Source organism: Trichomycterus rosablanca, chromosome 3, assembly GCF_030014385.1.
Source record: "Trichomycterus rosablanca isolate fTriRos1 chromosome 3, fTriRos1.hap1, whole genome shotgun sequence".
NCBI lineage: Eukaryota > Metazoa > Chordata > Actinopteri > Siluriformes > Trichomycteridae > Trichomycterus > Trichomycterus rosablanca.
In genome coordinates this window covers 34415802-34432545 of record NC_085990.1, presented here as the reverse complement: position 1 = coordinate 34432545, position 16744 = coordinate 34415802, and positions in this window count along the sequence as shown.

Here is a 16744-nt window from a genome sequence, read left to right as displayed (position 1 = left end):
TGTTCTTCAATGGTCAGGACCCCCACAGGACCATCACAGAGCAGGTATTATTTAGGTGGTGAATCATTCTCAGCACTGCAGTGACACTGACATGGTGGTGGCATGTTAGTGTGTGTTGTGCTGGTATGAGTGGATCAGACACAGCAATGCTGCTGGATTTTTTGAAATGCCGTGTCCACTCACTGTCCACTCTATTAGACACACCCTAGTTGGTCGACCTTGTAGATGTAAAGTCAGAGACGATCGCTCATCTATTGCTGCTGTTTAAGTTGGTCATCTTTCAGATCTTTATCAGTGGTCAGAGGGCGCTGTTGGCTGGATATTTTTGGTTGGTGGACTATTCTCAGTCCAGCAGTGACAATGAGGTGTTTAAAAACTCCATCAGCATTGCTGTGTCTGATCCACTCATGCCAGCACAACACACACTAACACACCATCACCATGTCAGTGTCACTGCAGTGCTGAGAATCACCCACCACCCAAATAATACCTACTCTGTAGTGCTCCTGGGAAAGTCCTGACCCTTAAAGAACAGCATGAAAAAGGGCTAACAAAGCATGCAGAGAAACAGATGGATACTACAGTCAGTAATTGTAGAACTACAAAGTGCTTCTATATGGTAAGTGGTAAAATGATAAAATGGACAGTGAGTGTAGAAACGAGGAGGTGGTTTGTTATGGCTGATCAGTGAATATGGGGTGGTATGATGCAAAAATTGTACTCTTGATGCCAGGCAGCTCTAGTAAACCAGGTTAAATCTCTTCCTCTCTCCAGTAATCCAGGTTTAATCTCTGGCAATTGTAATTGTAAGTTGCAGTTGTAGAGGGACACATTTTTTGAAGATGGACAATAGTAATTAAAATAAATGTTTATAAGCCAACTAATAAAATCAATAAATACAAATAATTACCAGGCCTTCCATTGCTTTCAAATAACATTTAGTTTTTACCAATAATAATTATTATAATAATAATGTAAAATGATCAAGCCACACCCAATCTTTGACAAACGTATCATGCCATTTACTTTCCAATGCCTAATATGTGAGCTTAACACTTACCATGGCTTGATGTGTTACAACTAAAAACCAAAAATATCAAATCATCTCCCACTTTATTCATCATAAAACTGCCGATAAAATGCATTTGAGGAATGTGCACACAGCTAATTAACCTCTTGATATATAGAGTAACTTATCCCAACCTGTCAGAAAAGGTAGAATATCTTGAAAGATTGGTCCTGGTTTCTGTAACAGGGCTTGACACACCTCACTATTCAATCACAAGGTGAATCCACACAAAAGAGACTGACACATCATTTACATTACGTTTACGTTTGCATTGAGCAGAAGCTTTTATCCATAATGACCTAAAATTATGGGTTAAATGCCTTGCTTAGGGGCCCAAATTGGGGGGCATCAATTGGCAACCTTCTGATAAATAGTTCAGTCCCTTAGCTGCTGAGTTTCCACTACATCAATCATCTGAGCCAAAAAAAGGACATGACTTCTTAATTGACTCTCGATTACAAACTCATCTAACAATGAATCTTTATGTCTTGTTCTGTCTTTATAGAAAATCCTTCTAATGACAGAGTCCATGTGCTCCAGTCACACCTTTTGCTAAATATTTGCTCATACAAAATCATTTATATAAAAATGCATTATTCATTTTTATTTCATTTACATTAACTGCTTTATCCTGGGCAGGGTCACTGTGGGTTCAGTTCTACCAGAAAACACTGTTTGCATGGCAGAAAAACCCGGGACAGAGCACCAATCCATTGCAGGGCTTTGGCCACCACCACTCCATCATTCAATTCATTCAATGTCTGTTTTACTATTGCTTTATCCCGGTCAGGGTCACAGTGAGTCTGAATTATTGGGCGAAAGGTAGGAACAGGTAGTCATCCATCACAAGGACACTCAATTTTAATGCTAATAGTAAATATTTCTAATATTAAATAAGTATTAAATTGAATTGGGTAACATAGCAACACTTATGAACAGTTTGGATTTACTACAGTGCTAGTGTATTATCAACAGGAGTTCCAGTCACAATTAGTCAGACCACCATGTGTAATGTCAGCAGTCCTTTACTTCCTTCAGCATCACTTAATCTAAAGCCTTGTGTACTGTCAGCATTACCCTTGCTCAGGCCTCTTGGCCAATTAAAAATCAGTACTGGTTTATAATGTCTGGTTAGTAAGACCAAACTTAAGAGTCAAACAACACAAAGTCATTTCCTAAAATGTAATTATATGTCTAATGACAGAGGGTTCAAGTAAAATGTAACTTATATGTGTCATGCAACTGTTAAATGATAAGCACAGTGGCACAGGAGATGGTGCGGGTGCTACACAGCAACATTGGTCCTAGGGACCTGTATTTATTTTTTGTATTATTATGCATAATTGTATTTGTATTATTATGCATAATTCTTAGTACAGACATGTTCTCTATGTATTCAGGTAACCTTCCACCTCCAAAAATCATGTATGTAAAAGATGTATTGTAGCAGTACTATTGTATTTTTGCCCCATGCTTAATACAGTATAGCATCAGACCAAACAGGGTCTTGAATGGAATGAAGAGGTAGGTAATAATTAACAAATTAATAAATTAATGTATAAACAATTGAAGCAATGAATGTATTTATGACAAGGTATTTTTTGTTGTCTAAAAATCATTATGTTGGCGCTCAGGTGGCGCAGCGGTAAAACATGCTAGCACACCAGAGCTGAACTCGTCGGCTTGAAACTCGGCTCTGCCATCCAGCAGGCTGGGCGCCTACATGAACAACATTTACATTTTTGGCATTTAGCAGATGCTTTTATCCCAAGCGACTTACAACAGTGACTGTATACATTGCAAGCAATTGAGGGTTAAGGGCCTTACTCAAGGGCCCAACAGCGGCAGATTGTGCGGCTTGAACCAGCAACCTTTTGATTACTAGCCCTGTCCCTTAACCACTGAGCCACAACTGCCTCTAAACAACAATTGGCTTTTGTTCAAGGGCAGGGTGCCGGGAGACCTCATAACTGATTTGAGGAGCAGAACAGAACAGAGTTGAGGGATAATGGGAACAGGGTGTGTCTCTCCATACACAAAGCTGATCCGCATATGAACTTGCCTCTTGCAGGTGAAAAGTCGGCTACTGCACAAGTGTCGGAGGGGCAGTGTGTTAGTCTCGGCTCTCCTCAACCAGGGTGGAGATCAACATCAGTAGAGAGAACGCGTAACGCAATAGGATTAGATACAACTAGATTGGGAGGAAAATTGGGGGGGGGGAATCATTATGTTTAGTTTTTATTTTCCTATTTGGGTTGCAGTGGGTTTTGAGACTTACACATTAGACTGGACACACTAGTCCATCATACGCCAACATACATAAGAATAAAATTAAAAGTGTTTTTCTCACAGTGGAGGCTGATTTAGCTGATAGATTCCTTAAAGATAATATCTAAATGCATTCTAAATGTCATGTCAATGAATCAAGCAATTAACTTGTGACTAATTGCTCATTTTAATGACCCTTATCGTTGAGAGGTATTAACTGTGTCCGTAATGAAGTGTAAAGCCAAGTGCAATATCTCTTAACAAAATCATGATTCCCAACTACCTTTGTACACACACACACACACACACACACACAACTACTTTAAATCAAAAGGCTTGCATTATTTATTTGTTATCATTAAGTGCAATCAATTGGTCTGCCACTGATGTAAGGTCTTTTAATGGTTCCCTCAGACACCATTAACATTTATAAATTGTAGCTTACTCCATCACTGATGATGAAATATTTTTCCTTACCATAAAACAACCAGAGGTAAAATACTGTAAATGCCATGAAGACCAAATGGATTGTCTATATTTCTCATGCTGTCATAATAGAAACATATAAATGTTTTTAAGTTTAATAAACAGCAGAGAAATGTCTTTTACAAGAGAAAGTACATGTGAGTACACATTATTTTCATGTGTGACGGATACAGTGGCAGCATGAACAGGGGAATTGGAACAGCTGCAAGTAATGAGTGGGTGTTAGTTATGGCAGAGAAAGAGAGAGAGAGAGGGAGAGAGAAGAATGGATGAGGGTAATGTGTGGTAGAGAGAGAAAGAGAGAGAGAAAAGAATGAAGACATATACAGAGGATTTTGGAAATGGAGGAGGCACTCAACAATGCACGGATAATGCATCCAAACATATTTGTGCCCTCAGAGAGAAAATCAAGGAGAGACAGCCAGTGTGGAAAGGATTATTGTGACACATGATTGATAGTGAATTAAAGGCCCGGCCTTCTGCTCATTAAAGCTAGCACTGATATCACAATGGAAATGAGAAAGCAGAGAAAATTACCATTCGAAAATACATGCAGAGTGCTAAACCACATTGCCAACGATTTATCATGCAATACAATAACAGTGAATTTATTTATAAAATGACTGATGTCAAATTCATTTATTATATAAAAGTGTCTGTGAATCTGTGAAGGTTGACACTTGCCAGCTAGCTACGGTACCTTCAATGTCAACATTTATAACTAAAAACTGGACTAACCACATCCACAATTACAACCATATGCTTGTATCATACAGTGAGAGGTATCCGAAAATGTGGCAATATGTCTGTGTATTTATATTAACCAAATTGTATTACTTTCAAGCATTACGCTTTTAACAAGTGTTTTTATTGCGCTGTGCTGCAAACAAGATACAACCCCAAATCAGAAAAAGTTGGGACAGCAAGGGAAATGCAGATAATAAAAACCACAGAGTTTCTTACATTTACTTTGACTTTTATTTGATTGCAGACAGAATGAACCTGAGATATTTCTTGTTTGTCTGCTCAACTTCATTGCATTTATTAATGAATGTCTATTCCTGCATTTCAGGCCTGCAAAACATTCCGAAAAAAGTTGGGACACTAAAGCATTTACCACTTTATAATGTTGCCATTCTTTTTTACCACACTTAAAAGACGTTTTGGCACCAAGGATACCAAGTGATTTAGTGTTTCAGCTTTTATTTTGTCCAATTCTTCCTGCAAACACGTCTTAAGATGTGCAACAGTACGGGGTCGTTGTTGTCGCATTTTTCTCTATTGGGGACAGGTCAGGACTGCAGGCAGGCCAGTCCAGTATTCGTACCCTCTTCTTCCGCAGCCATGCCTTTGTAATGTGTGCAGCATGTGGTTTTGCATTGTCTAGTTGAAAAATGCATGGACGTCCCTGGAAAAGATGATGTCCTGAAAGCAGCATATGTTGCTCTAAGATCTCAAGGTACTTTTCTGCATTAATGCTGCCATCACAGAAGTGTAAATGATCTTTGCCAAGAGCACTGACACAGCTCCATACCATGACAGACCCTGGCTTTTGGACTTGTTGCTGATAACAGACTGGATGGTTTTTTTCGTCTTTGGTCCAGAGCATGCGGCGTCCATTTTTTCAAAAAAAGACCTGGAATGCTGATTCTTCTAACCACAATACACGTTTCCACTGTGTGATGGTTCATCCTAGATGCCTCTGAGCCCAGAGAAGTCAACGTCGCTTCTGTGCATGTAACTCTGTATTGTAGTGCCTGACAAAGGTTTGCCACAGTAATCCCTTGCCCATGTGGTTATATCAGCTATTGTTGAGTGGTGGTTCTTGATGCAGTGCCGTCTGAGGAATCAAAGATCAAGGGCATTCAGCTTAAGCTTGCGCCCTTGGCCTTTATGCACTGAAATTCCTCCCGATTCCTTGAATCGTTTAGTGATATTATGCACTGTAGATGGAGAAATATGCAAATCCCTTCCAATCTTTATTTAAGGTACATTGTTTTTAAACATTTGAATAATTTTCTCACGCATTTGTGACAAACTGGAGATCCTCTGATCATCTTTTCTCATTAAAGACTGAATTACTGGATGCTGCTTTTGTACCAAACCATGATAACAATCACCTGTTGACATCACCTGTTTGGAATTACATAATTATTTAGTTTTTTTACCTCATTACTAGCCCTAAATTGCCCTCATCCTAAATTTTTTTGGAATGTGTTGCAGGCCTGAAATGCAGGAATGGAGGTATATTAATAAATGAAATTAAGTTGAGCAGACAAAAGATTAAATATCTTGGGTTCAAACTGTCTGCAATCAAATGAAAGTTAAAATAAATGTAAGGAACACTGCATTTTTATTTTATTTGCATTTTCCATACCGTCCCAACTTTTTATGATTTGGGGCTGTATATATATATATATATATATATATATATATATATACAGTGTATCACAAAAGTGAGTACACCCCTCACATTTCTGCAAATGTTTCATTATATCTTTTCATGGGACAACACTATAGACATGAAACTTGGATATAACTTAGAGTAGTCAGTGTACAGCTTGTATAGCAGTGTAGATTTACTGTCTTCTGAAAATAACTCAACACACAGCCATTAATGTCTAAATAGCTGGCAACATAAGTGAGTACACCCCACAGTGAATATGTCCAAATTGTGCCCAAATGTGTCGTTGTCCCTCCCTGGTGTCATGTGTCAAGGTCCCAGGTGTAAATGGGGAGCAGGGCTGTTAAATTTGGTGTTTTGGGTACAATTCTCTCATACTGGCCACTGGATATTCAACATGGCACCTCATGGCAAAGAACTCTCTGAGGATGTGAGAAATAGAATTGTTGCACTCCACAAAGATGGCCTGGGCTATAAGAAGATTGCTAACACCCTGAAACTGAGCTACAGCATGGTGGCCAAGGTCATACAGCGGTTTTCCAGGACAGGTTCCACTCGGAACAGGCTTCGCCAGGGTCGACCAAAGAAGTTGAGTCCACGTGTTCGGCGTCATATCCAGAGGTTGGCTTTAAAAAATAGACACATGAGTGCTGCCAGCATTGCTGCAGAGGTTGAAGACGTGGGAGGTCAGCCTGTCAGTGCTCAGACCATACGCCGCACACTGCATCAACTCGGTCTGCATGGTCGTCATCCCAGAAGGAAGCTGACGCACAAGAAAGCCAGCAAACAGTTTGCTGAAGACAAGCAGTCCAAGAACATGGATTACTGGAATGCCCTGTGGTCTGACGAGACCAAGATAAACTTGTTTGGCTCAGATGGTGTCCAGCATGTGTGGCGGCGCCCTGGTGAGAAGTACCAAGACAACTGTATCTTGCCTACAGTCAAGCATGGTGGTGGTAGCATCATGGTCTTGGGCTGCATGAGTGTTGCTGGCACTGGGGAGCTGCAGTTCATTGAGGGAAACATGAATTTCAACATGTACTGTGACATTCTGAAACAGAGCATGATCCCCTCCCTTCGAAAACTGGGCCTCATGGCAGTTTTCCAACAGGACAACGACCCCAAACACAACCTCCAAGATGACAACTGCCTTGCTGAGGAAGCTGAAGGTAAAGGTGATGGACTAAACCCAATTGAGCACCTGTGGCGCATCCTCAAGTGGAAGGTGGAGGAGTTCAAGGTGTCTAACATCCACCAGCTCCGTGATGTCATCACGGAGGAGTGGAAGAGGATTCCAGTAGCAACCTGTGTAGCTCTGGTGAATTCCATGCCCAGGAGGGTTAAGGCAGTGCTGGAAAATAATGGTGATCACACAAAATATTGACACTTTGGGCACAATTTGTACATGTTCACTGTGGGGTGTACTCACTTATGTTGCCAGCTATTTAGACATTAATGGCTGTGTGTTGAGTTATTTTCAGAAGACAGTAAATCTACACTGCTATACAAGTTGTACACTGACTACTCTAAGTTATATCCAAGTTTTATTTCTATAGTGTTGTCCCATGAAAAGATATAATGAAATATTTGCAGAAATGTGAGGGGTGTACTCACTTTTGTGATACACTGTATATATATATATATATATGTGGGGTCAAAAAGTATTTAGTCAGCCACTGATTGTGCAAGTTCTCCTACTTAGAAAGATGAGAGAGGTCTATAATTTTCATCATAGGTACACTTCAACTATGAGAGACAAAATGAGAAAAAAAAATCCAGGAAATCACATTGTAGGATTTTTAAAGAATTTATTTGTAAATTATGGTGGAAAATAAGTATTTGGTCAATAACAAACAAGCAAGATTTCTGGCTCTCACAGACCTGTAACTTCTTCATTAAGAAGCTCTTCTGTCCTCCACTCGTTACCTGTATTAATGGCACCTGTTTGACATCGTTATCTGTATAAAAGACACCTGTCCACAGAACTAAAAATCCCAGAACTACACGGAGGGACCTGATAAATGACCTGCAGAGAGCTGGGACCAAAGTACAAAGGCTACCATCAGTAACACACTACGTCGAGAAGGACTCAAATCCTTCAGTGCCAGGCGTGTCCCCCTGCTTAAGCCAGTGCATGTCCAGGCCCGTCTGAAGTTTGCCAGAGAGCTTATGGATGATCCAGAAGAGGATTGGGAGAATATCATGTGGTCAGATGAAACCAAAATGGAACTTTTTGGTAAAAACTCAACTCGTCGTGTTTGGAGGAAGAAGAAAAACCCAAGAACACCATACCTACTGTGAAGCATGGGGGTGGAAACATCATGCTTTGGGGCTGTTTTTCTGCAAAGGGGACAGGACGACTGATCCGTGTTAAGAGAAGAATGAACGGGGCCATGTATCGTGAGATTTTAAGCCCAAACCTCCTTCCATCAGTGAGAGCATTGAAGATGGAACGTGGCTGGGTCTTCCAGCATGACAATGATCCCAAACACACCGCTCGAGCAACGAAGGAGTGGCTCCGTAAAAAGCATTTCAAGGTCCTGGAGTGGCCTAGCCAGTCTCCAGACGTCAACCCCATAAAAAATTTGTTGAGTCCGTGTTGCCCAGCGACAGCTCCAAAACATCACTGCTCTAGAGGAGATCTGCATGGAGGAATGGGCCAAAATATCAGCTACAGTGTGTGCAAACCTGGTGAAGACTTACAGGAAATGTTTGATCTCTGTCATTGCCAACAAAGGTTATGTTACAAAGTATTGAGTTGAACTTTTGTTATTGACCAAATACTTATTTTCCACCAGAATTTACAAATAAATTCTTTAAAAATCCTACAATGTGATTTCCTGGATTTTTTTTTCTCATTTTGTCTCTCATAGTTGAAGTGTACCTATGATGAAAATTACAGACCTCTCTCATCTTTCTAAGTAGGAGAACCTGCACAATCAGTGGCTGACTAAATACTTTTTGGCCCCACTGTATATATATATATATATATATGTGTGTGTGTGTGTGTGTGTGTGTGTGTGTGTGTGTGTGTGTGTGTGTGTGTGTGTGTGTGTGTGTGTGTGTGTGTGTGTGTGTGTGTGTACAGTGAAATGTTTTTTCCTCATATCTCTGCTTGTTTGGAGGCTGGGGTCAGAGCGCAATTTATATTTTATGCTGTAGTGTGTCTAAAGTCTAGAAAAACAAAAACACCTGTTGGTAAAATAAATAAAAACGTAATTGAATACATACATTCACAAATACATAACACAAAAAAATACATAAAAACTTGGCAGGAAAAAAAGGAGACAAAGTTGAAAACAATGCCAGGATTGTTCAGTTTAAAACAAAGGACAAAATCAGACTAACCTGTGATTAAGTAGAAATTAGACTTCCTTGTACCCAACTTGTCAGTGCTGACATGACTTTAATTTGCCTATGAATGGTGGCTCTGTTGCTTAAAAAGACGGTTTTATTTCTTTTTTCTTGTTCACAATTGAAAAGATAAGAGAGCTGTCTGAGAAGACCAGAAATGCTATTATCACTAAGCACAAGCAGTCTAAAAAGTACAAGAAAATCTCCAAAGACCTTGACATCCTGGCTTAGTAAGAAGTTTGCTGCTTATGGAACTTGTCAAGAACCTTCCAGTATATATAAGAAAGGTTGGAGAGAACCCTACAAAAAGTGTTATGAAATGTGGCAGTGAAACCACAAACATCATCTAAAGAACATCTAAAGACATCTGTAGTAATGGTTATAACCCGTACCATGCCTGCAAATTGATCAAAATTGGGCTCCATTTGTGAGAGACAAGAAGAATTCCACCGCTTAAATAAAAGGCATTAAAGAAAGAGCAACTGAACTCAAAATACAAAACACAATGTATGGACAGAGAAAACCATACTCTTTGGCAATGTGTACAAGGACAAAAAGCACCCTGCCAACAGTGGAACATGGTTAAGGATCCATAATGTTGTGGGGTTGCTTTGGTGCCTCTAGGACTGGAGAACTTGAGAATGTGTTACAGGAACAATAAAATCAAAGGATTATCAGAACATTTGAAAGTCAAGTGTGCTCACAAGTGTAAGAAAATAATGTATATGGACCCTAAACCAGGATGACGACCACTATCAAGCACAGTCAGGCATAAATTAGTGTTACTTGAATCAACACCCTCTGTGCCTCGTTAAGTGTTAATTGTGTGAGGATCTTTAAAGACCAGACTGTCAAACACCTCATCATTGTCTCACTGTGCTCAGTAGGTTGTGTTGAGTCACCTGCATAACCTCCAAGACTGGTCCACTGGGCTGAACTATGCTCAGCTCTCTTTTCTGCTGGCCTTTTTTGCCGGCATTCTTTTGAACTGATTCCTGGGGACTCAGCCGGAGGGGTGTTTCATCTTTGCAGCGGGCTGCCACGTGATATTCCTCCTAAGCGCAGGTAGTGTCAGATGTGTAGCCATTTTTTCTTGAAAGGCTGGGTTGCCATTGGCTTGTGGATTAAGTAGCTGGTTTATGTGGCAACTCAGCTTTTGTATTTTTCCTTTTAATATATTATTTTCACTTTCTCCTTGTGGTCATACATTTCACCAGGGGCTTATTACAGATGCCCCTGTGAGGGGAGCAGATGGCTATCTGCCTTATCTAACGTTCGCTGAAGGCAGCATATGCTTATGTCCCTGTGGGGTGAAGATCCTTTTCTCTGTCTTTTCTGTGTGATCTCCCTTACTCCATCTTACTTCATTTATATATATATATATATATAAACCTGCAGAACTGGCAAGAGTGAAGCAGTGTCCAAAATAATAGAAACTAACCAGTTTCAAAACAAATGCATGAAAGCTTTCACCCTGTTCTTCAATGGTCAGAACGCCCACAGAACACTGGAAGAGTCCTGACCATTGAAGAACAGCATGAAAGGGGGGCTAACAAAGCATGCAGAGAAATAGATGGACTACAGTCAGTAATTGTAGAACTACAAAGTGCTTCTATATGGTGAGTGAAGCTGATAAAATTGACAATTTGTGTAGAAACAAGGAGGTGGTTTTAATTTTATCGCTGATCAGTGTATATATCGCACTGCAGAGATAATGGACAGAAAAGAGATAAAATATAGAATAAAAACTGGTGGTCAAAATAGAACCAGCTGCTCAATCTACCAGCATGTGTCAATCAAGTTCACCAAAAAAGTGCATGGCAGATGGGCATGATTCTGTAACTGCAACTACAGTTTATGTGGCAAGTGGGCACATAAAAAAAAAAAGTAACTCCTTTGATACAGATGCAGTACTTTTATTGGATTTCGAATTTTTAGCATCGGCATACCCATGTCAAAGTATGTTTCAGTTCTGAATGTTCAAATCTGTGCCCTTGTAGTTTTTTCCACTCTGTTATCTCATGTGTATATACAGTGTATCACAAAAGTGAGTACACCCCTCACATTTCTGCAGATATTTAAGTATATCTTTTCATGGGACAACACTGACAAAATGACACTTTGACACAATGAAAAGTAGTCTGTGTGCAGCTTATATAACAGTGTCAATTTATTCTTCCCTCAAAATAACTCAATATACAGCCAATAATGTCTAAACCACCGGCAACAAAAGTGAGTACACCCCTCAGTGAAAGTTCCTGAAGTGTCAATATTTTGTGTGGCCACCATTATTTCCCAGAACTGCCTTAACTCTCCTGGGCATGGAGTTTACCAGAGCTTCACAGGTTGCCACTGGAATGCTTTTCCACTCCTCCATGACGACATCACGGAGCTGGCGGATATTCGAGACTTTGCGCTCCTCCACCTTCCGCTTGAGGATGCCCCAAAGATGTTCTATTTGGTTTAGGTCTGGAGACATGTTTGGCCAGTCCATCACCTTTACCCTCAGCCTCTTCAATAAAGCAGTGGTCGTCTTAGAGGTGTGTTTGGGGTCATTATCATGCTGGAACACTGACCTGCGACCCAGTTTCCGGAGGGAGGGGATCATGCTCTGCTTCAGTATTTCACAGTACATATTGGAGTTAATGTGTCCCTCAATGAAATGTAACTCCCCAACACCTGCTGCACTCATGCAGCCCCAGACCATGGCATTCCCACCACCATGCTTGACTGTAGGCATGACACACTTATCTTTGTACTCCTCACCTGATTGCCGCCACACATGCTTGAGACCATCTGAACCAAACAAATTAATCTTGGTCTCATCAGACCATAGGACATGGTTCCAGTAATCCATGTCCTTTGTTGACATGTCTTCAGCAAACTGTTTGCGGGCTTTCTTGTGTAGAGACTTCAGAAGAGGCTTCCTTCTGGGGTGACAGCCATGCAGACCAATTTGATGTAGTGTGCGGCGTATGGTCTGAGCACTGACAGGCTGACCCCCCACCTTTTCAATCTCTGCAGCAATGCTGACAGCACTCCTGCGCCTATCTTTCAAAGACAGCAGTTGGATGTGACGCTGAGCACGTGCACTCGGCTTCTTTGGACGACCGACGCGAGGTCTGTTCTGAGTGGACCCTGCTCTTTTAAAACACTGGATGATCTTGGCCACTGTGCTGCAGCTCAGTTTCAGGGTGTTGGCAATCTTCTTGTAGCCTTGGCCATCTTCATGTAGCGCAACAGTTCGTCTTTTAAGATCCTCAGAGAGTTCTTTGCCATGAGGTGCCATGTTGGAACTTTCAGTGACCAGTATGAGAGAGTGTGAGAGCTGTACTACTAAATTGAACACACCTGCTCCCTATGCACACCTGAGACCTAGTAACACTAACAAATCACATGACATTTTGGAGGGAAAATGACAAGCAGTGCTCAATTTGGACATTTAGGGGTGTAGTCTCTTAGGGGTGTACTCACTTTTGTTGCCGGTGGTTTAGACATTAATGGCTGTATATTGAGTTATTTTGAGGGAAGAATAAATTTACACTGTTATATAAGCTGCACACAGACTACTTTTCATTGTGTCAAAGTGTCATTTTGTCAGTGTTGTCCCATGAAAAGATATACTTAAATATCTGCAGAAATGTGAGGGGTGTACTCACTTTTGTGATACACTGTATATATACAGTGTATCACAAAAGTGAGTATACCCCTCACATTTCTGCAAATATTTCATTATATCTTTTCATGGGACAACACTATAGACATGAAACTTGGATATAACTTAGAGTAGTCAGTGTACAGCTTGTATAGCAGTGTAGATTTACTGTCTTCTGAAAATAACTCAACACACAGCCATTAATGTCTAAATAGCTGGCAACATAAGTGAGTACACCCCACAGTGAACATGTCCAAATTGTGCCCAAATGTGTCGTTGTCCCTCCCTGGTGTCATGTGTCAAGGTCCCAGGTGTAAATGGGGAGCAGGGCTGTTAAATTTGGTGTTTTGGGTACAATTCTCTCATACTGGCCACTGGATATTCAACATGGCACCTCATGGCAAAGAACTCTCTGAGGATGTGAGAAATAGAATTGTTGCTCTCCACAAAGATGGCCTGGGCTATAAGAAGATTGCTAACACCCTGAAACTGAGCTACAGCATGGTGGCCAAGGTCATACAGCGGTTTTCCAGGACAGGTTCCACTCGGAACAGGCTTCCCCAGGGTCGACCAAAGAAGTTGAGTCCACGTGTTCGGCATCATATCCAGAGGTTGGCTTTAAAAAATAGACACATGAGTGCTGCCAGCATTGCTGCAGAGGTTGAAGACATGGGAGGTCAGCCTGTCAGTGCTCAGACCATACGCCGCACACTGCATCAACTCAGTCTGCATGGTCGTCATCCCAGAAGGAAGCTGACGCACAAGAAAGCCCGCAAACAGTTTGCTGAAGACAAGCAGTCCAAGAACATGGATTACTGGAATGCCCTGTGGTCTGACGAGACCAAGATAAACTTGTTTGGCTCAGATGGTGTCCAGCATGTGTGGCGGCGCCCTGGTGAGAAGTACCAAGACAACTGTATCTTGCCTACAGTCAAGCATGGTGGTGGTAGCATCATGGTCTTGGGCTGCATGAGTGTTGCTGGCACTGGGGAGCTGCAGTTCATTGAGGGAAACATGAATTCCAACATGTATTGTGACATTCTGAAACAGAGCATGATCCCCTCCCTTCGAAAACTGGATAACGACCCCAAACACAACCTCCAAGATGACAACTGCCTTGCTGAGGAAGCTGAAGGTAAAGGTGATGGACTAAACCCAATTGAGCACCTGTGGCGCATCCTCAAGTGGAAGGTGGAGGAGTTCAAGGTGTCTAACATCCACCAGCTCCGTGATGTCATCATGGAGGAGTGGAAGAGGATTCCAGTAGCAACCTGTGCAGCTCTGGTGAATTCCATGCCCAGGAGGGTTAAGGCAGTGCTGGATAATAATGGTGGTCACACAAAATATTGACACTTTGGGCACAATTTGGACATGTTCACTGTGGGGTGTACTCACTTATGTTGCCAGCTATTTAGACATTAATGGCTGTGTGTTGAGTTATTTTCAGAAGACAGTAAATCTACACTGCTATACAAGTTGTACACTGACTACTCTAACTTATATCCAAGTTTTATTTCTATAGTGTTGTCCCATGAAAAGATATAATAAAATATTTGCAGAAATGTGAGGGGTGTACTCACTTTTGTGATACACTGTATATATACTGTATATATACACACAGTGTATTATCAGTGACCTGCTGCCTATGTTTCTTTTTTTAGCCACTCATTCAAAAGCCGTCACAGCTGAAGTTAAGAATTTTTCAGTTTATTTCTCCAACTTCAGTCGACAGCTTTATTATAGATGTCATGAGTCAGCCTCAGAGCCGAGGGGAGGGGGGTCCTTGCCATTCAGTTTCAAAGGATGAAGAAAGAACTTAATATATTGTCTGCCCCTCATTCTTGTCTTTCTGCAATGTAACTTATTTGATGCATTATGTAGCAATGTAGAGCAAGCCCTTTCTCCTAGTTAACTTTTAGAATTATTTGAAAATTAAAGTGCTGCTCTAAAGAGCTAAACTCTGCATATTTATAAAATGAAATGACTAGCTGTTACTTGACTGATGTTTATTGATGCAAGCACTGTCTCAGTTAATAGTGATACTTCTGTTAGTGGAAGATAATTAGTGAGTATATTACTCAAGTGAAATGATATATGGACAAGTCCTGTTAGCCATAATGCTTGAGGAAGGATGCAACCAAATAAATCTTAATATATGCTAAACCTTCCTGAACGTCTTCTATTTTTGTAGTTGCATTGTTTATGCAATTACTCACTGTCACTGCTGGACTGAGAATAGTCCACCAACCAAATATATATCCAGCCATCAGCGCCCCGTGGGCAGCGTCCTGTGACCACTGATGAAGGTCTAGAAGATAACCAACTCAAACAGCAGCAATAAATGAGCAATCATCTCTGACTTTACATCTACAAGGTGGACCAACCAGGTAGGAGTGTCTAATAGAGTGGACAGTGAATGGGCATGATATTTAAAAACTCCAGCAGCTCTGCTGTGTCTTATCCACTCATACCAGCACAACACACACTAACACCACCACCATGTCAGTTTCACTGCAGGGCTGAGAATGATCCAACACCCAAATAATACCTACTCTGTAGTGGTCCTGTGGGGGTCCTGACCATTGAAGAACAGGGTAAAAGCAGGCTAAAAAGGTATGTAGAGAAATAGATGTACTACAGTCCGAAATTGTAGAACTTCAAAGTGCTTATGTATGGTAAATGGAGCTGATAAAATCGACAGTGAGTGTAAAAACAAGGAGGTGGTTTTAATATTATGGCTGATCAGTGTATATACCAAATGGACAGCCTTTGCATTTTTTTTTAGGTGTATAAAATGGTATTTCTTAATATTAGTGGTCTTAATCAGCAGGATAATGTGCCTTGTCACATGCAAAAAATGTTCAGGAATGCTTTGAGCAACCTGACAAAGAATTGAGTGTGAACTTGGCCACCAGATTCCCCACATCTCAATCCGAGCATTTGTGGAATGTGTTGGTCAAACAAGATTCAGATTCAAAAAGGCCCCACCTAAGACCTTACAGGACTTTAAAAATGTGATGTTAAAATCTTGGTGTGAGATACTACAGGGCACTTTCAGAAGTCTTGGAGTCCATGTCTCTTTGTATACACAAAATAAGGCAGGTGTTTTAATATTGTGGTTTGTCAGTGTACACTGATGACCCCTGAACGTCTTGAGAAAAATGTACCACTTCTACCAGAAAACTGATGCAATTACAAATGATTTGGTATAAATGTTTATTTCTTATGTTTGCATTGGAACAACACAAAAAGCTAAGAAAAAATAAAATAAAATCTATTATTCAAGAAAGAACTCAAGCAACAGACTTTAACTTATAGCAGCACACCCTTTGGAAACAAAAATTAAAATAAATATTATCCTGTAAACATCAATTAATTTTAATTAATTCTTCTTTTGCCAGGTCTCTCAGATATGAAGGGTGCTGACTCGTAACTGTTGTTTTAAATTTCTCTGCATGTGTTTGATGGGATTTAGATCTGGACTCATTGCCAGCCACTTTAGAACTCT